The sequence below is a fragment of the Delphinapterus leucas genome, chromosome 5 (assembly GCF_059928025.1).
Source record: "Delphinapterus leucas isolate spDelLeu-1000000601 "Yukka" chromosome 5, BTC_Dleu_Yukka2, whole genome shotgun sequence".
NCBI lineage: Eukaryota > Metazoa > Chordata > Mammalia > Artiodactyla > Monodontidae > Delphinapterus > Delphinapterus leucas.
Window position 1 is genome coordinate 58887390 of NC_143133.1, and position 26057 is coordinate 58913446.

Sequence of the window (26057 nt, forward strand, 5' to 3'; positions counted from 1 at the left end):
TTGTAGCATCCTCCCAATTGTGACTGTGAAAATGTCTCCAAACATTTCCAAATACCCCAAGGAGGGCAAATTCACACCTGATTGAGAACCACTACTGTATAGAACTTTACATTTTAAAATATAACAGGTTAAAAAATGTATAGGTTTGATAAGGCTGGTGGTTTTGAATTAAGTCATTGATACTGGAGCCATGTGCTATGAGAATTGAAGAAAGACAATTGTGGTTTAAGATATCATCATCTTTATTCTCTGTTCTGCATGACCATTTATCAGGTCTTTTTTCCCCCACTATTGTAGTGGAAGAAAGAAATAAAAATCACTAATCCAACAAATACTCAGTGATCCAGTCTTTAACATTAATTACCTCACTAAATTTTTGAGTTAAAAAGAGTCCATTTCATCACAAAATTGATTTTCTAGAAGTAGAAAAAAACAACTGCAATACTAAAAGACAATGTACAAAGCAGCTGAGGAACTTGGAGGAGAAGTTAAGTAAATTTTCATAAATCATTCAGGAAAGTTTTTCCACAGGATACCAGATTGGAACTATATTTTAAAAAGAACAGATTTACAGAAGATGAAACAAACTGTAAAATATATGGTGCCCACTTGTGAACTCCAAGTAATTCACAAGACTGGAACAAGGAAATACCAAGAAGGAGTGATTGAAATAAGGGCCAGAAAGGAAAAAAAACTGGACTGGAAGACATTCATATACCATGACTTTTCCCTGTAGTTTTCAAACAGTTCGATGATGTAATTAGAACTGTAATTTAGAGATGATACTATGGTCATGCATGAACATTTAAGTATAAAATGAGGAGGACTGAAGGCAAAGAAAACCAATAAATTATGAGAGAAATGATGAAGGCTCAAAATAAATCAGTAAAGATAAAGAACACAGACTAAAACACTCAGGTTGTATTAAAATGTTATAAATGAGATTTTTAGAGATATATCAAGAAGGAGGCAGATACAGAAAGTTCAAGACAAAATGAATTTCATGTTTTGTTAGGGGTCAATTGGAGCATCTTGACGTTACTAAGCAAAGGTGGTACATATAAGGAGGAAAAAAGATTTGGAGGGTAATTAACAAATTCCAGCATTTATTTATAAAACTCCTATGGAATATCTGTAAAGAAATGCTCAATTTGGGCTTCCCTGGTGGCGCAGTGGTTGAGAGTCCACCTGCCGATGCAGGGGACATGGGTTCGTGCCCCAGTCCGGGAAGATCCCACATGCCGTGGAGCGGCTGCACGCGTGAGCCATGGCCACTCAGCCTGCACATCCGGAGCATGTTGCTCCGCAACGGGAGAGGCCACAACAGTGAGAGGCCCGTGTACCGCAAAAAAAAAAAGAGGGCTTCCCTGGTGGCGCAGTGGTTGAGAGTCCGCCTGCCGATGCAGGGGACGCGGGTTCGTGACCCGGCCCGGGAAGATCCCACATGCCGCGGAGCGGCTGGGCCTGTGAGCCATGGCCGCTGAGCCTGTGGGTCTGGAGCCTGTGCTCCACAACGGGAGAGGCCACAACAGTGAGAGGCCTGCGTACAGCAAAAAAAAAAAAGAAATGCTCAATTTGTGGAAAACAATTGTAATGCTTACTAGAGATGCCCAAATATGCAGTTACAAGTATGAAGATAGGTGCCCAGAGATTGTAGAATCACAAGATAGAAGTTCACTTTTAGAACACTGAAGAAGCACCAACACTTAAATGGAGGACATATCAACAGGAATCTGAAACGAAGAATGGGTTTTTGCATTTAAAGTCAGAAAGTTTAAAAAAAAAATAACAAATATTCAATATTTTACTTAAAATTTGATTACATCAAATGAAATACACCTGTACACACCCACTATAGGAGAACTACATGATATGCACAGGCAAAGATGCAGGTATCATGCAATATTTTCATACAAGAATTCAAAATATTAAGTAGCAAGGAAATACAGTAGAGTTGAAGGTTGAGGTAACTTCATCTTCTATAAAAAGGGTTTTTTTTTTTTTATCATTTCTCTCATACTTCAAGAGTGGTGAAAGAACCAAGGAAGTCTTTCCACAGAAAGCAGGGTAGGAGACAGATTCAATAAGGAAGTTGAAAAGAATTCCTTGAGTTCCATGCTTCACTTGCTACAGGTGCATAAAACAATATGAGGGTGGAAGAGTGTCTTATGAATGTGTTACTTGAAGTCACTGGTGATCTCAGTACAAGTGGTTACAGTGGAAAGGTGAGAGCTGAATCAAGATGCTTGAGGATATAGAAGGCAGAGAAAGATTCAAGAGTACTTATAGAATGGAACTGTGGTAGCCAGAACAGTGGTCACCCAAAGATATACACACTGTAATCCCCAGAATGCATAAATATAAGTTACATGTCAAGAGAGACTTGAGGTTTCAGACAGAATTAAGTTAGCTAATTAGCTGACCTTAAAAAAGGTGAGTAGCCTGGATCATTCAGGTGTGCACAATGAGGGTCTTTAAAAGTGAGAGAGGGTGGAAGAAGAGGTCAGAATCAGAGGGAGATGTAACCACAGGAGCATGGTCAGAGAGATGTGATGTTGCTAGCTTCAAAGATGAAGGTAAGGTGTCCATTTGGAGAGCAAGTATAACATTAAGAGTAAAATTAAACAAAAAAGAAATGCATTTAAGTAAAAATTATATCGAGACTATCTTCAAGTTTTCATACATATAGGCAGAATATTGTAGCCACAGGAATTGTAGGAAGATTGAGAAATTATTACTATATTTCCTACTTCAGATAGACTTATATTTAAATATTTTTACATATGAAAATATATTGTTTTTCAGTAGGTCCTCATTAAAAAAGAAACATAAGCCTCATAACGTTTGTCAAAATTTTAAGCTGCAAAGTTCCAAAGGTCATTTAGTAATTGTAAACTGTGTATTTTGTCATCTTAGTGAAATCTGGGATTGGAATCTTTGCTATGAAAAATATTACATTTTGCATGAAAAAAAGTAAATTTTATTAACATTCTTGGATTGTGTTTGAGATTATTATCATGATGACTTCGGGGGTCTGGATAAAAATAATAACTCTGCTCTCCAAATTTCTATAGAAAGATAAAAATAGTCTAGATAATGGAAAAAAACACAATTTTGTGATGCTTTATTTTTCTGAGGCACATGGACATTTAAACGACTCTTATAAAGAATGTTGCAGAGGGCTTACCTGGTGGCGCAGTGGTTGAGAGTCTGCCTGCTGATGCAGGGGACACGGGTTTGTGCCCCAGTCTGGGAAGATCCCACATGCCGCGGAGCGGCTGGACCTGTGAGCCATGGCCGCTGAGCCTGCGCGTCTGGAGCCTGTGCTCCACAACGAGGGAGGCCACAACAGTGAGAGGCCCTAGTACTGCAAAAAAAAAAAAAATGTAGGAGAAAAGTGGTAACTAGAATAAGCAAAGAGAGAGAAGTCCAAAGAAAGAGAATTTCCAGCATAGTTTTGAAAGGACTCTCCCAATTTGTAGATCAGGAAAACTTACTCTTAAATTTTAGGGCCATTTTCTTAAGAAAGTTTTTCTGCTATTTTGAGCATTCTTGGATTCTCTTGACAAAAGGACTTTTAGAAATGATAGACATTACTTCTTTGTGGTATATTTCATTGCCTGGTGAATTCATTAGCACTATATTTTCTTAAGATGGAATTTATAAACACAAATAATGAATGACAGAAAAATACCGCTCAGCTTATTAGGGTTAAATTTAGAAAATAACCACTGAAAATGTTTTGGAAGAGGTTTTAAATTTTGAATAATTTGTAAAGGAAGTTTGAGTTTTTAACTAACAAATGTAGGTTTAAATGATAGGTAAATCTTGAATCCAAGAAATTAGTTGGTATATGCCTCATTTGACTTTTGTGTTAGAATTTCTACATTTGCAAAAGTTTTTTTATACAGATAGATATTAAATGTATTGGTATTTATATATAATGGGTATTATGCATGTATATAGGTACACATACATTGTGTGTGTGTGTGTGTGTGTGTGTGTGTGTGTGAAACTGTTCTGGAGCCTATCTGGAATCATTTGACCTAAAGAATCCTGTGAGTCATGAAGACCATAAACAAACAAAATAGTATGTCATATCACTCTTAGTGGAGGTTTGAGTATTGGGAATATTTATCAAGGTTTAAGAAATCTTGGTAGTTTATAGGTAGCTACAAATTTAATGAAAATACACTCCACTTTGTCTTGAATTCCTATGTGCCAGAAGATTAAAAAAACTGTGCACTATGTTGTTCACATATTGTTTGCTACTGTTAGTCATTTTTTGTGAACAATATCGATTTGAAATATATGGAAAAATGTTCATTTTCTTTAGTATATATTTTAAATATACTTCCCAAACACTATACATTTATCCATCTGTAGTTGTTTTTTATTTTTTTGTTTTTATTCAGTTTTGAACTTGTTGCTATCCCTGGTTTCAAAGCAGAGCAAGATTAACATAGGCTAATCTAATTATAAATATTTTTGGCTTTTTTCAAATGTAATTTACTTTAAATGGCAAATGCTGCTCTTTTATATAGTGGCTACTTATTTGAATCATCTTTACTTGAGCTTGTGAAATAGGGAAAAAAAGCACATTCTTCTTTAGATAGTAAATAAAGCAGACACCTGACATTGGGTAAAGTATATTGCAGAACTAAATAAACTGAAGATTAACCCATGAGCAAGTGAATAAATTGAAACAATATATGGACCTTGAACTAGTTAACAACAGCTCATCGTAGACTAGTGTGGGCTAAGAAAACTATGGGAACCAGAAATCTATCTGCAAAATTAAAAAAACTCAGTTACCAAATGTTTTCAATAAAAATTTGGAAACCATGGTTGATAATAATAACAACAAAATTTTATATAATGTTCCCAGCCTGGTATGTATGTGTGTGCACATCTAGATGTATGTGTACACACATACACATATTAATTCCTTTAACTTTCACAACGATCTTATACAATAGGTGTTATTGTTATCTGACTTTTACAGATGAGGAAAAGTAAACATTTTTACTTTTTACAGATGAGTAAAAAACTTTTACAGAGGAGTTACATAATTCAAATCGCACAGCTAATGTGAGGAGAGTTCAAACTTAGACTGACTCCCAAGTCTGACCATTATGCGTCTGTAGCAGAAAAGTCATCTTAGAAATCTAAGCCCTTGCAAACCTAGCTACCATATACTTTCTTTTCAATTGACACATCAACATCACAGACAAGCAGATAAAATCCAGACCAAATGAGATTCCAGAATCAGCAACAGATGAGCACATTTTACTGACTGCAAGTTTTAAAAAGTTCTTCAGTGAAGAGGAACTGGACGTTTATACCAGAATCTCATGAATACTTTTTTAGATTTCAGAAATTTGTTTTTTCAAAAGATGTTATGGAGTGGGTATCATGTGCTGGGAACTGGGTTTACTTTTCAGAAATGGAGCTAAAGACTTGACCCCAAATTAAAAAGAGATTATATCCCAGGGAGAATATAGACATTTAAACAAATAATTAAAATATATCATGGAAATTTCTACAATGATAATATGCACAAATGACACTGAAAATTCAAGAGAATGAACATACGAGTGCACCAGGGTATCAGAAGATGCTTCACATAGGAAATAGTTTTGAGAATTGAAAAGAAGGTAACATTTTCTTTGCCTCTGAAGCTGTGTACTAATATGGATTACTGTGAATGTTTTTACAAATATATACATAATATATGTACATCCAGAATACTTGATATATGTGTATAAATAGTTATGCTAGATCCTGATTATTAAGAGAATATACTGTATTCAATTGTTAGGGCAAGAATTATGAACAGAAATAGCTTTTGAGACTAGAAACATGGGTTACATTCACATCAAAAATAATAGTCATAAGTTATTCACATCATAAATTTACTTTTAAAGTAATATACACAAAATTTTCATCATTATTAGATTAAATTATGGAGGATGTATTAGAAATGTATGTGGAAAATTGTCACCTTATTTGCCCAGACAGGAATGATGTTAGTTTTATTTCACTCCTATTAAAAAGTGAATATTCGCATTTCACACCTCCTTTCTCTCTACACTTCAAACTTGCCCTCATATCAGGCCTTCAGACCCAGGAAAGTTGAGCAAATTTTACTATTCAAATTTTACAACTTTACTTAGTTTCAGGGTGTCAAAAAGCAATAAATATCCCACCCACCATTTCCTCTTCTCCTTTTCTCTACCTACTTGAATTTATGTATTACTAATGATAAGAGAGGCTGCTTCACACCAAAGCCTTATGTAGGGTTCACATTGATTTCATTCTAATTATTTGAAATTTATTGAGACATGCTTTATACCATGGGTGAGATCAATTTTCATAAAATATTCTAGTTATGCATGAAAGGAAAGTGTATTCTCTCAGTTTGGGGTGCAATGGTTTATGTCAATTAGATCAAACCTCTTAATTGTTAAAATGTTCTCATGCTTACTGATTTATCTGTATGATAGATCTACCAGTTACCATGAGGAGTATGACAAAATCTCTTACTTTAGTAACAGATTTGTCAATTTCTCCTTATAGTTTTTTTTCTTAATTTTCTGCTTTATATGTTTTGAAGCTACACTATTAGGTGCATACATATTGAAAATTGTATCTTCCTGGTTAGTTGAATTTTTTATCACTATGTAGTGATCCTCTTAATTTCCAACATTGTTTTCCTTTGTATGATATTGGGTATTAATGTAAACTATTATTATGTTTCATACTTGAAAAATCTATTTTTACAGTCTTTGATGTACAACTTTCTTTTTCAGGTGTATCTGTTTAACCAGCATAGACTTAAACCAGCATTGTAAATATTTTCCTTTAACTATAGAGTTTACTCCATTAACATTTATTTCTACTACCATAATACCTGCTTTCCATTAGTCTATTTTTTTGTTCTTGTCATTTTTTATACTGACTTGATGTTTTTAACTTTCTCATCCCATTTTTGCCCCCTAAACTTGTTTGGAAGTTACATGCTATATGTCTATCTTGGGTATTAGATAGATACTCTTGCTATTTTAAGAAGCACACTAAAATTCTAAAGATATTTAGTATCTCCACCATCCTAATAATTAAAGACTCTTGGAATGCTTAAGACCTTTTCTGCTTATATTCTTTTGTTGTTCAATATGTTAATTCTAGCTTATTTTTGCCTGATCACCCCAAATTAGGCATTTAAAAAATTTATCCTGCCAATTAGTTTAGATTTGCTTAATTATTTACCGTTTTTATCCATCTGGTTTTTGTCATTCAGTCCACATCAGGGAATGATTTTCTTTCTTTAAATATCTACTTTAGAATTTCTGTTAGTGACCACATGTTGAGGTTAACCTTTCTTGGCTAATTTTTATCTTTAAATGTTTATTTCACTCTCATTTTAAGGGATAGTTTTGTTTGGTGCAAATTTAGAGTTTCTCAGAAATTTTTTTTTAACTCTTTACAGATATCATTCCATTGTTTTCTGACTTACATTGTTTATATAGAGACATTACTTTTTTTTTTTTTTTTTTTTTTGCGGTACGCGGGCCTCTCACTGTTGTGGCCTCTCCTGTTGTGGAGCACAGGCTCCGGATGCACAGGCTCAGCGGCCATGGCTCACAGGCCCAGCCGCTCCGCGGCATGTGGGATCTTCCCAGACCGGGGCACGAACCCGTGTCCCCTGCATCGGCAGGCGGACTCTCAACCACTGCGCCACCAGGGAAGCCCTAGAGAAATTACTTTTAAATTTGTCTATCATTCCTTTGTAGTTGCCTTTTATTGGCTGCATTTCAAATCATCTTATATTGTTTGGTGTCCTGAAGTTTCATCATAATGAGAAATTATGTGAAACAATGTGTTTTTCCTTTTTTATCACTTGGAATTCATTGATTTCTAGATATGAGCATTGGTGCTTTATACAATTCTGGACAATTTTCAGCCATTACCTCTTTTCTTTTTTTTTTTAATATACTGTCTTTCCTATTTTCTCTGTTTTCTCCTTTTGGAATTCTGACTAGGTGTATGTTATAACTCCTCACTCTAACTTCTATCCTGGGTAGGCCTAACCTAATTAAGTGAACTCCTTTAAAAATAAATCTCAAATTCTGTGATGGGAGAAGTCAGAGGGAGTAGAAGCAGCAAAGACACTTTCCTGTTGGCCTTGCAGAAACAAGCTCCCATGTTGTAGAGGGGGCCACATGACAGGGAACAGCAGGAGACCTACAGGAGCTGAGGTTCTGAGTACTATAATCACAAACTGAAATCTTGCAATACCCAGACAGCTTGGAAAAAGACCCTGGGCCTCAGATAAGATCACAACCTGAGACTGTACCTTGGTTACATGAACAGAGCACCCAGTTAAGCCATGCCCAGTCTGCTGACACACAGAAATTATGAAATAATCTATTTGTATTGTTTATGCTCTGCTTGTGTTAATTGTCATACAGGAATAGAAAACCAATACCATCATTAATTAATGAAGAAACCCGTAAGATACTACAACTGATTCAAAGGAGAGTTGCTACAACACATGTATATAGGCAACCAGGAATACTGAAATGAATTGGCAAATAGATACAAAAATAGTCAAAATCCACAGGGCAACGATCAACTACATTCATTGGATAAACTCATTTGCCTTTATATGAACAAGTATCATTGACATTGCCATCAGTTTTTTTTCCTACAACTTACAGAGCTGTAGAGTTCAAAGACAGTAACTGATAGATAGAATCAGATAACCCAGAAATGTGTACTAGAATGGACAAACACTACGGTTTTTTGCTCACTTAAAAGTTTTTCATTTTTCCTGACCAAACAAAATAGGGATGTGATATTTTATCTACTTACTTCAAACATTATTAAAAGGGTACAGAAATACCATGCATTAGGGAGCGTTACTCATGTGGGGAGTAATTATTATTAAAACCATCCCAAACAAATGAGTAATATCTGCTTGAAGGTCTATTAGAAATACTTATAAGCAAGAGCAGTCACAAAGAAGTACCAGTAATACTTCTGCCAAAGCAAGCCCTGTGTTGTTTTGCTATGTAGCAATGCTCTATCATACAGGGAAAATACCTCCCTAAATGATTATCGGTTGATTATCTGTTGCCTGGAAATTATACTTGAGAAGCTCAACAAGCACCTTGCAGTGAAAATAGAGAAATGTGCTATACATGGAAAGAGAAATTCTACATGTACAAATTCAGCTTAGAGAATATTTGCCAATAAATGTCAAATGCTAATAGCTGACCCAATAATCATTGTTAAAATAAATCATCCTACTTAGACATTTATCTGAGTATCATCTAAAAGGCATGCCCATATCTTTAAACTGAAGAGTTTTAAGAATTGCTTACTTTCTTGGGAAATCTGGTTTCTTGAGGATCCTTTGTTCACACAGTTGATTTCTCTGCTACAACATAGCTGTTCAGTGTTGTGTTGTTGTTATTTTATGTTTTTTGTTTTAACTGATGAAATTCACTCTTGAAAAGGTCCATGGCTTTCAGGAAGTGTGTGAGAAGATTGTATTTTTGCATGCTTTGTATCCTGGAAAGAAATCATTACAAGGTGGAATATATGCTATCATATGCTTTCTCTTATATTTACTTTCAGTTTGAGCCAAACAGAAGTTTAGAGCTAGCAGTGGGCTATTTTCTGTTTAGACCAAAGTACCAAGGGCTGTTGCCAGAATTTGGATGTGGGAACTATTAAGATATAGATAAAAGCTGTCTAGATTTTGACAAATCCAAGGGGCTAAGAGTTATTTGTATCCTATACCAGGAGCAGACAGAATACACTTTTCATTTGAAACTCCTTGCTCTTTGGCTCAGGTATTCAAATAAGACTCTAGTGTTTGGGGATTCTACTGGGCTACCAAAGATTCCTGGGATTCATTGATGGGGCCATATGGGATAAAATTAGGGTCAGTTGATGTATAGAGTTGACCACCTTTTTAATCTGAGAAACTCTGCTTATACAAGCTTTGCATACTGATTTCTACAAAGATTTTTTTTGGAAAATAGGATTTGTTCCCCAAATTTTGAAAATAATAAAATTAGATTACATTAGTCTTCTATTGCTAGGCAACAAATGACAAAACAACAAGCAACTTTAGCCAGCACTCATTCATTTTCTCACAGTTATGTAGGTCAATAGTTTAGGTGGAATCTCTGCTTAGGGTTATCACAAGGTTGAAATAAAGGTGTTAGCCAGGCTGAATTCTCAACTATAAATTCTGAGGAAGAATTTGCTTCCATGCATTTAGGTTGCTGGTTAAATTCAGCAGCCTTGTTTCTGGGGGACCTCAAATCCTTTTTCTCTTTGCTGGTTCTTAGCTAGGGACTGCTGTCAGCTTCTACAGGCTGCTAGCATTCCCTGTCCAATGACACATTTAAAAGCCAGCGATGATGAGTCAAATCCCATTCACACGTGGAATCTCCCTGACTCGTCCTTTTGCTACCAGCCAGAGAAAACTCGCTGCTTTTAAAGGGTTTATGAATTTGATTAGGCTCACCTAGATTATCCACCAATTTTAAAGTCAACTCTACTGTATAACATAATCATGGAAGTGATACACCATCATTATTCAGTCTCCAGGATTATGACTGAAAATCTTAGGAGCACTTTAGGATTCTACCTAACACATTCAGTTATATTTGTAGTTGGAATTGTGTCAAGGGTAAATATGTATGGAGGTATTTGATACACAGTCACTCAATATATCTGGAAATTCTTTTAAGTGGCCCTTGGGATGGTATCCTCATGATTGAGAATTGCTAATAAATGTTTTGATGGGCTCTGTGTAAGTAAATGGCATGAAGAAAAAAAAATTAAATTAGGTACCACTACATTAAGGAAAGTTCTCAGATTAAGACAACAAAATGTAGTTGGTTTTGATAAAGGCCAAGTTATATTTTTAAAGAGAAAGCACTCATTTTAGTATTCATATTTCTTTTAAAATATATAATAAGACTTTTAGATCACCAAATACAACCTAAGTAATTACTTTGGGCTTATTTTTATGCATATTATTAGAGTAAGAAATGAATATTTGTTTGACTATGATTTTTAGTACCTTTTATTTTTTAGAGTAGAGAATCAGTCTCCACTTCTGTCCCCAAACACAAGTGTCACTGTGCAAAGCATTAATAATGGCTATTGCCTCACTTGCTTCAGTAGTATATAGGAGCTGTAAAGTTTCTAGAGATTGAGCCTTGCAATTCCAACCCATGTAAATCTGGAAGAATTCCCAGTGCTTAGAAAGTAAGGATGAGCATGTGTAGAAAGGACTATTTTTTTAACCTAATAATCATATTCCTTAAAATGAAATGGAATAGTATATTTTAACTCTGCATTCTTTATTCAGAGGAACTTCTATAACCATTAGACAAGATATGTAAAATACTTAATGCTATACCTAAGTTAAGAAGGAATCTAATTTTGATTTTTTTTGTTCTTTATTTCTTCTATGACATTAGAAATGGTGTTTACTATACTAAATAAAAGTCAGTTGTTAAAACAGGACATTAAGGAAGATGAGAAAGTAAGACAGGGCTGGGTAAGAAATCCATGAGAGCTAGGTCATGCTGTTGGATGTGTAAATTAACTGCTTTACAAAAAATATGTAGTTGAATAAATAAAATGGAACCTGAAAATGAGAGTATATATGAAGGAAAAGAAATATTTAGAATGTATTTTCTCACATGTTCTTTAAAAAGTAACAGGAAGGGGCTTCCCTGGTGGTGCAGTGGTTGGGAGTCCGCCTGCCGATGCAGGGGCTGCGGGTTTGCGCCCCGGTCCGGGCGGTTCCCACATGCTGCGGAGCGGCTGGGCCCGTGAGCCATGGCCGCTGAGCCTGTGCATCCGGAGCCTGTGCATCCGGAGCCTGCGCGTACAGAGCCTGTGCTCCGCAACGGGAGAGGCCACGGCAGTGAGAGGCCCACGTACCGCAAAAAAAAAAAAAAAGTAACAGGAAGAAGGTAAAGGTCTAGGTCCGCTATCAATTTTGAATTAATCCAATATGCTTATGTCTTATAGCAACAAGTTGTGTATACTCTAATTAGCTGTTTTGATGCATAGAATTCTTAGTGAGATTTAGGGAATGTTTACTGCCAATTCATTGAAATAAATATTTTAAGTGTTTTAATGCTTACCTCTATTAGTTGACAAATAAGAGGAGAAATGAGAAGGGCTTACGTAGCTAACTATGAAGAGGTCCAAATTATAAAAAAATTAATAAAACATATACATATTAATGTATTAATGGTGTGTCAATGTAGGTTTATCAATGGTAACAAATGTACCACCCCGAAAAGGGAAGTTGAAAATGGGAAACACTATGCATGTGTGGAGGCAGGGAGTTTATAAAATATCTCTGTATCTTTCTCAATTTTGCTGTGAATATAAAATTTCTCTAAAAAATAGTCTCTAAAAATATTAGTGGTGGAGTGTCTTAGAAGGGACATTATCAAGGTGTTAATAGATAATGGGAGATAACAGAAATTATAAGATAATATTATTTACCATTTAGAAACTATCTGAAGTGAAAAAATAAATAGCCTAGTTTTCAAACTGGATACAGGGGGAAATAATGCCATCAAGCATCCAAGAATTGTTGGGTTCTTTTTCAGAATCTACTTCTGGGTTTTTAATAGAATAAGAAAGTCAATCTGATTTTAAAAGTTTATACTGTAATTAGGATACTAGTGGCATATGGTAAATAGTTTCTGATGATCATTTTTCCTTTCATGTTCATTGAATTTAATTTTGAAGATGGATATTTTAAAAATACTGTGCCTCATTTCTTGGTAATCCATAATAGCCTTTTGTTTGCATTGGTGTTGTAATCTCATTGTATGTACTCTCACTCTAATGTTATCTGAATTCTCTTTCTTACTCTACTATTCATAAGGAAATGGAATTAAGATTTATTCAGCATTTTTACATGCCAAGCACTGTGCACTCTACTTTTGCTACTTCATTTCAAGCAGTCATTATGTGATTTTATGTTATTGTCCCACACTGTAGGCAGTAGATATTAGTATAATCATTGCACAAATGAGGAAATTGAGATTTAGGGATATAATTTACTCAAAGTCACATATACAGTTAGTGGTGATTCCAGTATTCAACACAGGTATTTAGAGACCATCCAACAGAACCATTTTATGTGAGGTGTTAATTTATTGACATCTAGTAAATAGTTCACTTAAAGTTGCTGAGAACTGGTAAAGCAATAAATAGAACACAAATCTGTTGCATTCTAGAATTTGTTTTCCACTGTTATCTTAACACTTTAAAAATAAAATTATTGAAAACTTTCCGATAGCCAGGTGTCTCAACTGACCAAAACAGTTGCTTTAGATACAGAGGGCCCATAGGTATATCCAAATATATGTTCCTGTCATAAGTAGACACATGCCACAAAGTACACTATAGCCATATAATTTTGAAGTACTCCTATAAATAGTGTCATCCTATGAAATACTTTACAATCCCTTGACAAACTCTTGCATACCCAATAAACAAGTACACACACAAATGATATATGCATAGATATCTTAATTCTACTATGCACAGATTAATACACCGTCCTATATGTGGCCATAGAAATATCAAGATAATACAGAAACACAAAGAAATACAAGTGTGTCCACTTAGCAAGATGCTCCTAGATAGGTAAAACATTGGTAATAGTAGTAAACATGCACTAACACACAATGAAATGCCCACCAATGTTATATATTAAAAATATCTACACAGTTTTTTAAAAAATTCTGAATCTCTATATTTTCAAATAAACCTGAGTCTTCCTGACTTTTCTGGTTTAAATGGCAGGAGTATAAAAATAAAAAGATTTACTGTGTTACACATTAACATTTGTTTTTAGACTTTATGTGAATGCAGATGACCAAAAATGATCCAAATGATAACATCAAGGTAATAGAAAATCTTTAGAAATCAGAAGTTATAGGTAGGACCTTTGGTATTTTCTGAATTGTTCAACTCTTTCCTTTTATAAGTTTATGAATAATTTCTGAGTTATCATGCAGTGCCAATCAAAGTTGAAAATGTCATGATATACACTAATTAGGATTCATTTGGATATTGTTATGTTAAGCTTTCACCTCTTTTTGATTCCATAAAAGCTGAATTTTGGATATTACTCTTACAAAAACAGCCTGCTTCAGATTATATAAAAATGCCTCCTTGTATTATCAGGCTATCAATTCTTATCACTCATTTATTCAACCACTTCTTTATTCAAAATTCAAAAAGATGTTTATATAACATTACCATGTAAAACTGATCCTTGGGATTGGCTATGTAGAAATATATGCAATACTGACCTTGTACTGCCTGCCTTTGGACTCATTCTAGGATAAAAGTAGGCATTCAAATAACTAAAAATGTACCACGGCCAAAGCAAAATAAAGAAAAGCATAGAACTATTAGGAATGGGAAAGATTTTAATGTACTCAGAGTGATAAGCAAATAGGTTTTCCTGGATGAAGAGAAGTTGTATCAGTATTTGATGAGCATCAATTGATCCTAGGCTCCAGGCCTGGGCGAGAATGTTGAATCTTGGGATGGAATGAATATAATTTGCATGTGGAAGGAATGTGAATGATTGCCAGGAGGAAGAATAGGAAAGATTCTAAAAATGATTGTAATTTTCCTCTTCCATCAAGTGATAGAGTCTCCTTCTTTATCCCTACACTGGCCATGTGACTGGCCTTAGCCAGTGGGAAATTGGCAATTTTGAAGCATGCATCAACTTGAAGAGCATCTATATTTGCTTCTTTTGGAACATTTTGTCATGTGAATGAGACCAGATTAGATGGCTGGATGAGAGAGGGCATGTGGCCCAGTGGCCCCTGTTACCCAGCTGTCATTCAGTTAACTTCCTGAAACAGATCTGTTGAGCTGACTAGAAGCTGACCACAGATGAATGAATGAGGCCAGCTTAGGTCAGCAGAGAATTACCTAACTGAATCCAACCCAAATTCTCAGAACCAAGCAGAGTGCAAGAAATGATTATTAACTTCAAGGAACTAGGTTTTTGAGTGGTTTTCTTACCCAGCAAAAACTGATAACAATGCCTGGGTTTGTCAGTATGTGTCTCACTATAGTATAGAAAGAATAAGAGATGAATCAGATATCCAGGCAATGACAAAGTGAAGGATATTATACACAAATTGCCAACTAAATTTTAATTATGATCTCTCATCTACAGGAAGCCTGAGAGGTTAGATTTAAAGTATAACATACTTTCTTTCAGAGTGAAGTAATCATAGTTTCTCAGTATAGTCTTTCTTTTGGAATTCTCCATTATATAAATGAACTGGACATCCTATCTTTTTTTATGCTTTGACTGTTAATTGAGCAAAGGACATTTTTTTAAAAAAATAGCAATTTGCTTGCTTTTAATTCTTTTAGAGGGGAAATTCATAGTAGTCCTAACTGCTGAAAGCAGTTATTCACCTCTCTGAGAGTGGGAATATATAGACCCAAGTCATTTTTCACAGTATCTTCACACCCAGTGAACAATGTCTTTAGACCACAACTTCATGTAAACTCTTCAAAATGAATAGCAGCAGAGTCTCTAATACATGTAAAGAAGTATACATATGCATTTTTGCTGTTCTGGGTAAAATTGAATCCATTTATCAATAGCATAATCCCAAGCATTAATCTGGGCTTTAAGCTTCAGCACACCAATGATAATTTCTACAGATCATGATTACCATACCTTACACTAACCTACACTAAACTATTCTTTGAAATAACTTCCTTTTTCATTTTTCTTTCTTATTTGTGTGATTCGTGGTGTTGACTTCAGTCAACAGAATCAGATCTTTAGGAGGTTTTATGTCTCAGTTACCTTGGAGATTTTCTCTCTCTGCATATACTGTTAGACAATTAAGTGGAATTGCTAGCATCTGCTACCTCTTGATTTAATTTTAGTTTGGGGTTTGATGTACTCACAGTAAGCACAGTTTAATAAATTTAATAAATGGTTTAAAACATACAGTCAAAAAGGGATCCAATGTATTAGGTTTGTTAACTCTTTGTAGCATGTAGGTAACTTACAGAGAGTCAAAAGTGAAAGAACAACATGTCAGGAATATTACAGTTTATAAGTAGGAAAAAATAATGATTCAAAATATTATAAAACTAGTCTAACATTTTTATTTGACTTTAAGTTTTTTACTTACATATTTATATAGACATAAATAATATAAAATATCCCTCTCTGGAAAAAATAAATTTCTAATTTCATTGAAGTGTCTGGAATAATAATTCCATGAAGTAGTAGAGTGTATAACAAAGTGTAACTTGATCATTCTTGGTCTTTGCTAGACATTAGAAAGTCTCAGGAATTTTTTTTTAAAAATTCTGATACCTAGGCCACACCCTCAAATTCCAAGGTCTGAGATGAGACCCAGTTATAGGCATTCAAAAAATTCCCCATTTGATTCTAATGTGCAGTCAGGCTGAAAACCACTGGGCTATAAAAATAAATGGCCTCTCTTATCTCCTTTTGAAAATAATATAATAGGAGCATTACTGTCTCTCAAGTCAGAGAAAAGGAGAATGAGAGGAGAAAAAACTTTCATACCTCTCCTGATTATGAATAGCCCCCACTGAAGCCACAGAAGCAATCCTAGGACAACTACTTGAAACTCCTAGAACTGGCAAAGTCAGAACGTGACTATTTCATGAGCTGATTTTCCTTGCTATAGTAAAACATTTCAATCTATATTAAATAAATATTGAATACTTATGTACTTATGCTTTGTTCTTTATATACATTGTCTCTCTTGATCTTTACAGCAGTGTAAATGATACCATTATTTTTTATTGAGATGAAAAACAAGACTAAGATAAATTAGGTCATGAGTGATTTTGTTGTTTCATAATTTACTTTATATGGTGTGTATGAGCTAATTGTAATCTGTAACATAGGGATGGTTTGTTTTTCCAAGAGAATATTTATCCAAGGGCTGGTTAGTGACCAACTGAAGGCTTCTAATCTGAAAAGGATACTTCAGAGATGTCTCTGAAAATTCTAAAAATGCTTCAGCTTTCTTGATCTCTAGACAACACTAGAGACCCTGTTAACTTACATAAATAATTTTGGACATACTTCACCACTGTATGAGCAGTATGAAAGAATCTAGATAGTCCAGGAGTCAATTCCCTTCAAAATGCGATATACTTGATTTTTTTTTTTTTTTTTTTTGCGGTACACGGGCCTCTCACTGTTGTGGACTCTCTCGTTGCGGAGCACAGGCTCCGGACGCACAGGCTCAGCGGCCATGGTCACAGGCCTAGCTGCTCCGCGGCATGTGGGATCTTTCTGGACCGGGGCACGAACCCGCGTCCCCTGCATTGGCAGGCGGACTCTCAACCACTGCGCCACCAGGGAAGCCCGATATACTTGATTTTAACAAGAACTTATGTCCAGAGTATTCTTTTTTCCCTTTTCTACAGCTTTATTATGATATAACTGGCTACAACATATAGAGGAAGTATACAATTTAAAGTATACAATTATGATAATGAGCATATGCATCACTGGCAAAAACGTCCTGTTTCCACTTTGTAATTTTACTTCCTCCAATCCCTTCTAGTATTCCCCACTCCCCCTCAGGCTTACTGATCATCAAGGAATCATTGATCTGCTTCTGTCACTGTAGATTAGTTTTGAATTTTCTAGACTTTCATAAAAATAGAATCATAGTATATGGCATTTATTTTTGAGTCTTTTTCACTCTGTATAATTATCTTAAAATTCATCCATGTTTGTTGCATGTGTCAATAGTTCATTCTTGTTTATTACTGACTAGTATTCCACTGTATCAATATACCAAAATTTGTTTATCCATTTACCCTTTGATAGATACTGTGGATATTTCCATTTTGAGGTTATTATGAATAAAGCCACAAGAACATTCATGCAAAATTCTTTCTCTGGACATATGCTTTTATTTCTCTTGGGTAAATACCTAGTAATAAAATGGCAGGGTCATATAGCAAGTGTAGGTTTAACTTTAAGAAACTACCAAAGGGTTTTTCAAAATGTACCATTTACATTTTCTCCAGCAGTGTATGAGGTTTTCAGTTGTTCCACATGCTGGTTAACACTTGACTTTGTTCAGTCTTAATTTTTAGTCACTGTATTGAATGTGTGGTAGAAACTTAATGAGACTTTAATTTGCATTTCTAATGAGTAATGATGTTGCATACCTTTCCTTGTGATTGATGACTAAGATTTTTATATTCCTAAATATTTTTGTTTTTTAAAGAAAAATTGATATGTATATAATATTGTTTTAGCTTTAGATGTACAACATGATGATTTTATGTATGTATATATTGCAAAATGATTACCACAATAACATCCATTTCCACACATAGTTACAAATTATTTTTTCTCATGATAAGAACTTTTATGATCCACTCGCTTAGCAACTTTCAAATATACAGTACAGTATTGTTAACTACAGTCACCATACTGAATATTACATCCCCAGGACTTATTTATGTTATACCTGGAAGTTTTTACTTTTTACCACCTTCACCCTTTTGCTCACCCTGCCCCATTTTTGATGAAGTTGTTCAAATCTTTGGCCAATTTCAGTTGGATTGTTGGTCTTGTTATCACATTATGAGTTCTCTACATATTCTAGATAAATATATATATGACAAAGATTTTTTGTATATACTTTCTCCCAATCTGTAGCTTTGTTTTCATTTATTTAATAGTGTTTTTCTTTTAAATGAAAAAGTTTTAACTTTTGAGAAATCCAGTTTATTGTTACTATTTCTTTTTTAGAGTTTGTGCCTTTGGTGTCTATTTAACTAAATCTTTGTTAAACTTAAAGTCACTAAAATTTTATACTAGAAAATCTTTTTAGATCTTCTCTTAGAAATTTCCTTTTAGAAGTATAGCTTAGCTCTTAAATTTAGATTTATTATCCATTTTGAATTAATATTTTATACTGTGTGAGGGAAGGGTTGAAGTTCATTTTCTGCATGTGACTATATGATGGTTCTTGCAACACTTTTCAAAAAGACCTATTTCCCATTGAGTTACTTTACATTTTTCAAAAACCAATTTTCCGTATATGCAGGAGTCTATTTCTGGGCTCATTTTTTCTGTTCCATTGATAGTTTTGTCTATCTTTACACCAATAACAAATTTTCTTTATTGCTGTAGCTTTATAAATCTTGATATCAGAGACTATAGGTCTTCCAGCTTTGTTCTTCTTTAAGTTCCTCTTGATGATTCCAGCTCTTTTGTATTTCCATGCAAATTTCAGAATCAAGTTAGCTGTCAATTTCTACAAAGGCTTCTGGAATTTTGATTGAGATTTCATCTATAAATCAATTTGCACAGAATTGATGTACTGTGATCAGATAACATACTTTGTATTATTTGAATTCTTTTAGATGTGCTGGGAATATTTTATGCTGCAAAACATAGTCTCTCTTGGAAAATGTTTTATGTGCATTTGAAGAGAATGTGTATTTTTGTTGCTGTTGAGTGGAGAGTTCTATAAATGTCACAATTGGGTTTGTTGATAGCATTGTTTAGGTATGCTATATCCTAACTGATTTTCTATCTGCTTGCAATATTAATTAATGGGAGAAGAAGGTGAAAGTCTCCAACTATAAGTGGAGATTTGTTTATGTCTACTTTCAATTCTGTCAATTTTTACTTCATGTATTTTGAAGCTCTGTTGTTAGAGACCTAAGCAATTAGAATTGTCAAGCCCTCATTATGACGTTATGTTTCTTATGTCCTTTTATCACTGTGAGATAACTCTTTATCCCTAGTATTATTCTTTTCTTTGAAATCTATTTTGTCTGATATTAATATAAGCAACTGAGCTTTCTTTTCATTTGTATTAGTGTGGTACATTTTTTGTAACCAGACATTTACTTTAAAACATTTTTTATTTATTTATTTATTTTTTGGCCACACCACATGACATGCAGGATCTTAGTTCCCTGACCAGGGATGTAATCTGCACCCCCTGCAGTAGGAGGGTGGAGTCCTAACCACTGGACTGCCAGGGATGACCCCACCAGACTTTTACTAACTTATTTCTGTTTTTATATTTAAAGTAGATTTCCTTTGGCAGTTAGTAGTTGGGACTTGCATTTTATTCAATATCATAATCTCTACCTTATCATTTTGGTGTTTTAATAATTTACATTAATTTGATTATTAGTAGGCTTGGGTTTGTATCTGCCATTTTGCTGTTTGTTCTTATTGATATAATCTTTTCTTTGCTTCAGGTTTCTCCTTTTATTTTGCCTTCTACTCTGAGTATTATTGCTGCCTGAAATTGATCATGTCATGGGCTGATCCTGCTACTAAAATATCTTTGTAATTTTTTGGAATGTACTTTTCATGCAAGGTGCTACTGAAACAAACAAACAAAACAGGCAGAGATCAGGGAAGTTATAAAACATGTAATACAATTTTTGTCACTCTGTGCCACCTTGGGAATCAATGATAGTGTGATAGAATTAAGTCTGAAACTTGCTTTTGTCATAAACCATATGAAATATATCACATTGATTGATTTATATATATTGAAGAATCCCTGCATTCCTGGGATAAACCCCCCTTGATCATAGTGTATTATCCTTTCAATGTGCTGTTGGATTCTGTTTGCTAGTATTTTGTTGCGAATTTTTGCATATATGTTCATCAGTGATATTGGCCTGTAGTTTTCTTTTTTTGTGACATCTTTGGTTTTGGTATCAGGGTGATGGTGGCCTTGTAGAATGAGTTTGGGAGTGTTCCTCCCTCTGGTATATTTTGGAAGAGTTTGAGAAGGATAGGTGTGTGCTCTTCTCTAAATGTTTGAGAGAATTCACCTGTGAAGCCATCTGGTCCTGGACTTTTGTTTGTTGGAAGATTTTAATCACAGTTTCAATTTCAATGTTTGTGATTGGTCTGCAAACATATGGAGAGATATACCATGTTCTTGGATTGGAAGAATCAACATTGTGAACATGACTATAATACCCAAAGCAATCTACAGATTCAAGGCAATCCCTATCAAATTACCAATGGCATTTTTCACAGAACTAGAACAAAAAATTTCACAATTTGTATGGAAACACAAAAGACCCCGAACAGCCAAAGCAATCTTGAGAACGAAAAACGGAGCTGGAAGAATCAGGCTCCCTGACTTCAGACTACAAAGCTACAGTAATGAAGACAGTATGGTACTGGTGCAAAAACAGAAATATAGATCAATGGAACAGGATAGAAAGCCCAGAGATAAACCCACACACATATGGTCCCCTTATCTTTGATAAAGGAGACAAGAATATAAAATGGAGAAAAGACAGCCTCTTCAATAAGTGGTGCTGGGAAGACTAGACAGCTACATGTAAAAGAATGAAATTAGAACACTCCCTAACACAGTACACAAAAATAAACTCAAAATGGATTAAAGACCTAAATGTAAGGCCAGACACCATCAAACTCTTAGAGGAAAACATAGGCAGAACACTCTGTGACATAAATCACAGCAAGGTGTTTTTTGACCCACTTCCTAGAGAAATGGAAATAAAAACAAAAATAAATGGGACCTAATGAAATTTAGAAGCTTTTGCACAACAAAGGAAACCATAAACAAGACGAAAAGACAACCCTCAGATGGGAGAAAATATTTGCAAACGAATCAACTGACAAAGAATTAATCTCTAAAATATACAAGCAGTTCATGTAGTTCAATATCAGAAAAACAAACAACCCAATCCAAAAATGGGCAGAAGACCTAAATAGACATTTCTCCAAAGAAGATATACAGATTGCCAACAAACACATGAAAGGATACTCAGCATCACTAATCATTAGAGAAATGCAAATCAAAACTACAATGAGGTATCACCTCACACCAGTCAGATGGCCATCATCAAAATTCTATAAACAATAAATGCTGGAGAGGGTGTGGAGAAAAGGGAACCCTTTTGCACTGTTGGTGGGAAGGTAAATTGATATAGCCACTATGGAGAACAGTATGGAGGTTCCTTAAAAAAGTAAAAATAGAACTACCATATGACCCATCAATCCCACTACTGGGCATATACCCTGAGAAAACCATAATTCAAAAAGAGACATGTACCACAACGTTCATTGCAGCTCTATTTACAATAGCCAGGACATGGAAGCAATGTAACTGTCCAGCGACAGATGAATGGATAGAGATGATGTGGCACAAATATACAATGGAATGTTACTCAGCCATAAAAAGAAATGAAATCGAGTTATTGGTAGTGAGGTGGATGGACCTAGAGTCTGTCACACAGAGTGAAGTAAGTCAGAAAGAGAAAAAGAAATACCATATGCTAACACATATATATGGAATCTAAAAATTAAAAAAATGATTCTGATGATCCTAGGGCAGGACAGGAATAAAGACACAGATGTAGAGAATGCACTTGAGGATGCAGGGAGGGGGAAGGGTAAGCTGGGACGAAGTGAGAGAGTAGCATTGACATATATACACTACCAAATGTGATATAGATAGCTAGTGGGAAGCAGCTGCATAGCACAGAGAGATCAGCTCCGTGCTTTGTGACCACCTAGAGGGGTGGGATAGGGAAGGTGGGAGGGAAGCCCAAGAGGGAGGGTATATGGGGATGTATGTATACATATAGCTGATTCACTTTGTTATACAGCAGAAAGTAACACAACATTGTAAAGCAATTAAACTCCAATAAAGATGTTAAAATAATAAAAAATAAACTATATGAGATAATAAATTCGAAAGCTTTAGCTCTAATGATAGCACTTTGATACTTAAAAACTTATCTGATCATTTAATTAATCAACTTCCCTAGGTCACATATCTGCTAAATGATATTACAACCACTCCATTAAAAATAAAGTTGAATAAATACAACTCTGTCTCTTCTTATCTCTTCCCCTATTTTCCAAGAATCCCATTTTAGGACTATGGTCTTTAGTACTTGATATAATTTAGAAAACATTAGGTCATAATATGGGAAACCTGAGACTTGATCAGTTTAAGTGAGTTGCTCTAATCCTGATCACAAATGCTGAAGTTTAGTTTAGGCCTCCTGGTCAGCCTGCCAAAAACTGAATGTTTGGAGGTTTAATCTGCTTACCCTCTATTAAGCAGGCCTCCTCCAGTTTCATGAATGCTGGCAGAAGTATGGAGACTCCTGGGTTGGAGAAGAAGGAAAGTTTATAGCACTAACAGAAGCCAAAGCATCAGCATTTTGCTTGTTCCCTGAGTTCCAGTTTCCACAGGGTGACATGAAAAGGGCCAGATGACACCTGCTTCTTCAGGGCATTGTGTTATAGGAGAGGAGCCTAGAGTTTAGGGGGGCCAAATACCTCATATTGAGCAGCAAGTCTGCCTTATTTTCCCAGAGGGAGACATCTTTATTATACTGGACATTAAATAAACCAATTATTTGCTCCGTAGGAAGATATTCTCTCTACTCTCTGGGGTTGTTTGCTATGTATATATCCTTGAAAAGATTCTCTCATACAAATGGAATCAATATCTTTGCTCAAAAGAGGTGCAAAAACACAACAGATCTGTAGAGAATTGTCTCCTAGCCCAGTCCAGAGCTCTTCTCACTATAATTCTAAAGCCTTTGTCTTCTACCAACTAGGTTCTTGCTAGATGTATTACACATTTTATTTGTAAGTTTTCATTGTGTACTTTCTCTTTATAATGTCATAATTGAAGCAAGAGAGGCACGATGATTATGCCTATTTTGCAGATGAGAGAAATGTGGCAAGTTGATGTATATAACTTTCCAAGGTCTAATAAATATCTGGCAGTGAAAGTATATCTATGGTTTTCTGGCTACTAATTTGCTCTTCATATTCTTGGCTGCTTCCATATAGAGAACTGGCAGCTATCTGATTCCTGGGTTCTTCACAGTAGTGATCTGAAATGAAACAGTTAAAGACAGGAAGAATGGAAGAGATTTCTTAACAGACCACTTACTGAGGAAAGACTGGATATCTGTAGGCTAGGAAACACCATGCAAGTATATCTATCTATGGCAAAATAATCCAAGCAAGGAAACTTTTTAACAAAAGAGCTGGATAGAACCCAAACTGAAAAGGCAGTCACCCAAACAGAGCCAGATACTAGAAATACTGATTACTACTGCAAACTCAGGTTGCTTTTGATCTACGGGCCATTTTGAAAACACTGAATTAATAACCATTTCATTTCAGATACACACCCACACACCCATACTGATCATTCCTACTAGTACCATCTCTACACAAGAAATAAAACTGTAAATCCATTAAAAAGTAAACTTAAATGATGAAAAAAGTGAGATTGGAGTTCAGAAGTAAAAAGTTTGTTTGGTACATTTTGCACAGACTACTTTATTTATATAAAGGGAGTGAAAGCCCTGTCTGCCAGTTGCTCCCGTCACACACACAAATACATAATCTTTGAAGACCCATCAGTCCCGAGGAAAGTTATGATTCCTGGTGAAGGGAGATTAGAGTATCCCAGTGCAGTAGCAAGTAATGGGTTACCTTGTTTAATGTAAGTATCTAATTGAGGAGGAATGCAGGCCAGTGATTTATTTCACCCAGACATAGAGGTTTTGTCCAGAATGGGATGCTTTAGGAAAGCATATATTAGCCATAGTCCTAGGAATAAAAATCAATTACTAATCTTCCAACTCCATTCCCCAGGTATATTCTTTTAGTAGTAAGAAGGGGAACTGCACAATATTAAAGTAATCTGGAGAATGTAGGTCAGTTAGAATATTGCTATACCCACACTTGTAAGGTAAGTAGCAGTGGTGGATTTTAAAAATTCAAAGGAGTCTTTTATAATCCCCTAATAAAAGACACCAAAGTGCTGTTAGTAGCAGATTTAAAGAGACATTGTTTGTGGTGATTAAACCCTTGTAACAAGGGTTACACACTTGTTTTACAAAGAGTATCTTGCCATCCTGTGTGTAATTTTCAGAGACAGAGCAGTAGCTCACCTATACACACAATGTATAGATCACACACACAACATATATATGTATGCATATACATGTAAATATACACACATGTGTATGCATATGCATGTGTATGTCAATGTCAATGTCTTAACACAACAAAACATTTAAAATATTTAGATTGAATGCCTTCTACATGATCAGCTCAATTTTGGGGGCATTTCCCTTTTTTTTTGTTTCTTTAAACTGATATGGGTGTTATCTTCTTTTCTACAAAATGTATCCTATTGTAAATGCAGTGCTTGACATCAAATTCTCCGCTAGTTAAACCCTATAGAAGAGAATAAGAAAAAAATACCTCCTGATTATGTTGGGTAACATTCTGCATGCTGCTATTTTGTTTTTGTTTTGCTTTGTTCTTCCAGATTTATTGAGATATAACTGACATATAACATTGTAGAAATTTAAGTTGTGCAATGTAATGATTTTATATATATATATATAGTAAAATGATTACCACAATTAGTGTAGTTAACATATCCATTACCTCGCATAGTAACCTTTTTGTTTCACTTTGATTTTGTGGTAAGAACTCCTAAGATATGCCTTCTTAGCAACTTTCAAATATACAATAAAGTATTGTTAACTGTAGTCACCATGATGTACATAAATTCTGAGGATCTTTTCTTTTTCTTGTGTTCTACACATTCTAAGCTCCTGTTGGTCCTATCAACATAATACCCATGTAAAATACAAACAGAAACATCAGAGCTAAAGCCAAGTTAGAGAACTCTCTGGTTGCTTAAGGTTTTAGTAAAAGAGAAGCTTGTGGGAAATCAGGTCACCTGAATGAGGATGAAAAACAAACCAGGATTTCTCTGTGGTCCATTCTGATAACTTGCTCTCAACAAATATACTAGAGGGCACAGTCCATATATTCAGGCTTCTGAATGTTGCACTAATTGAAAGGGAACTAGTGTTCTCACTTTCTGGATGAAAAACATTACTGATAGCTTCACCATGTTGAAGAAAGTGTC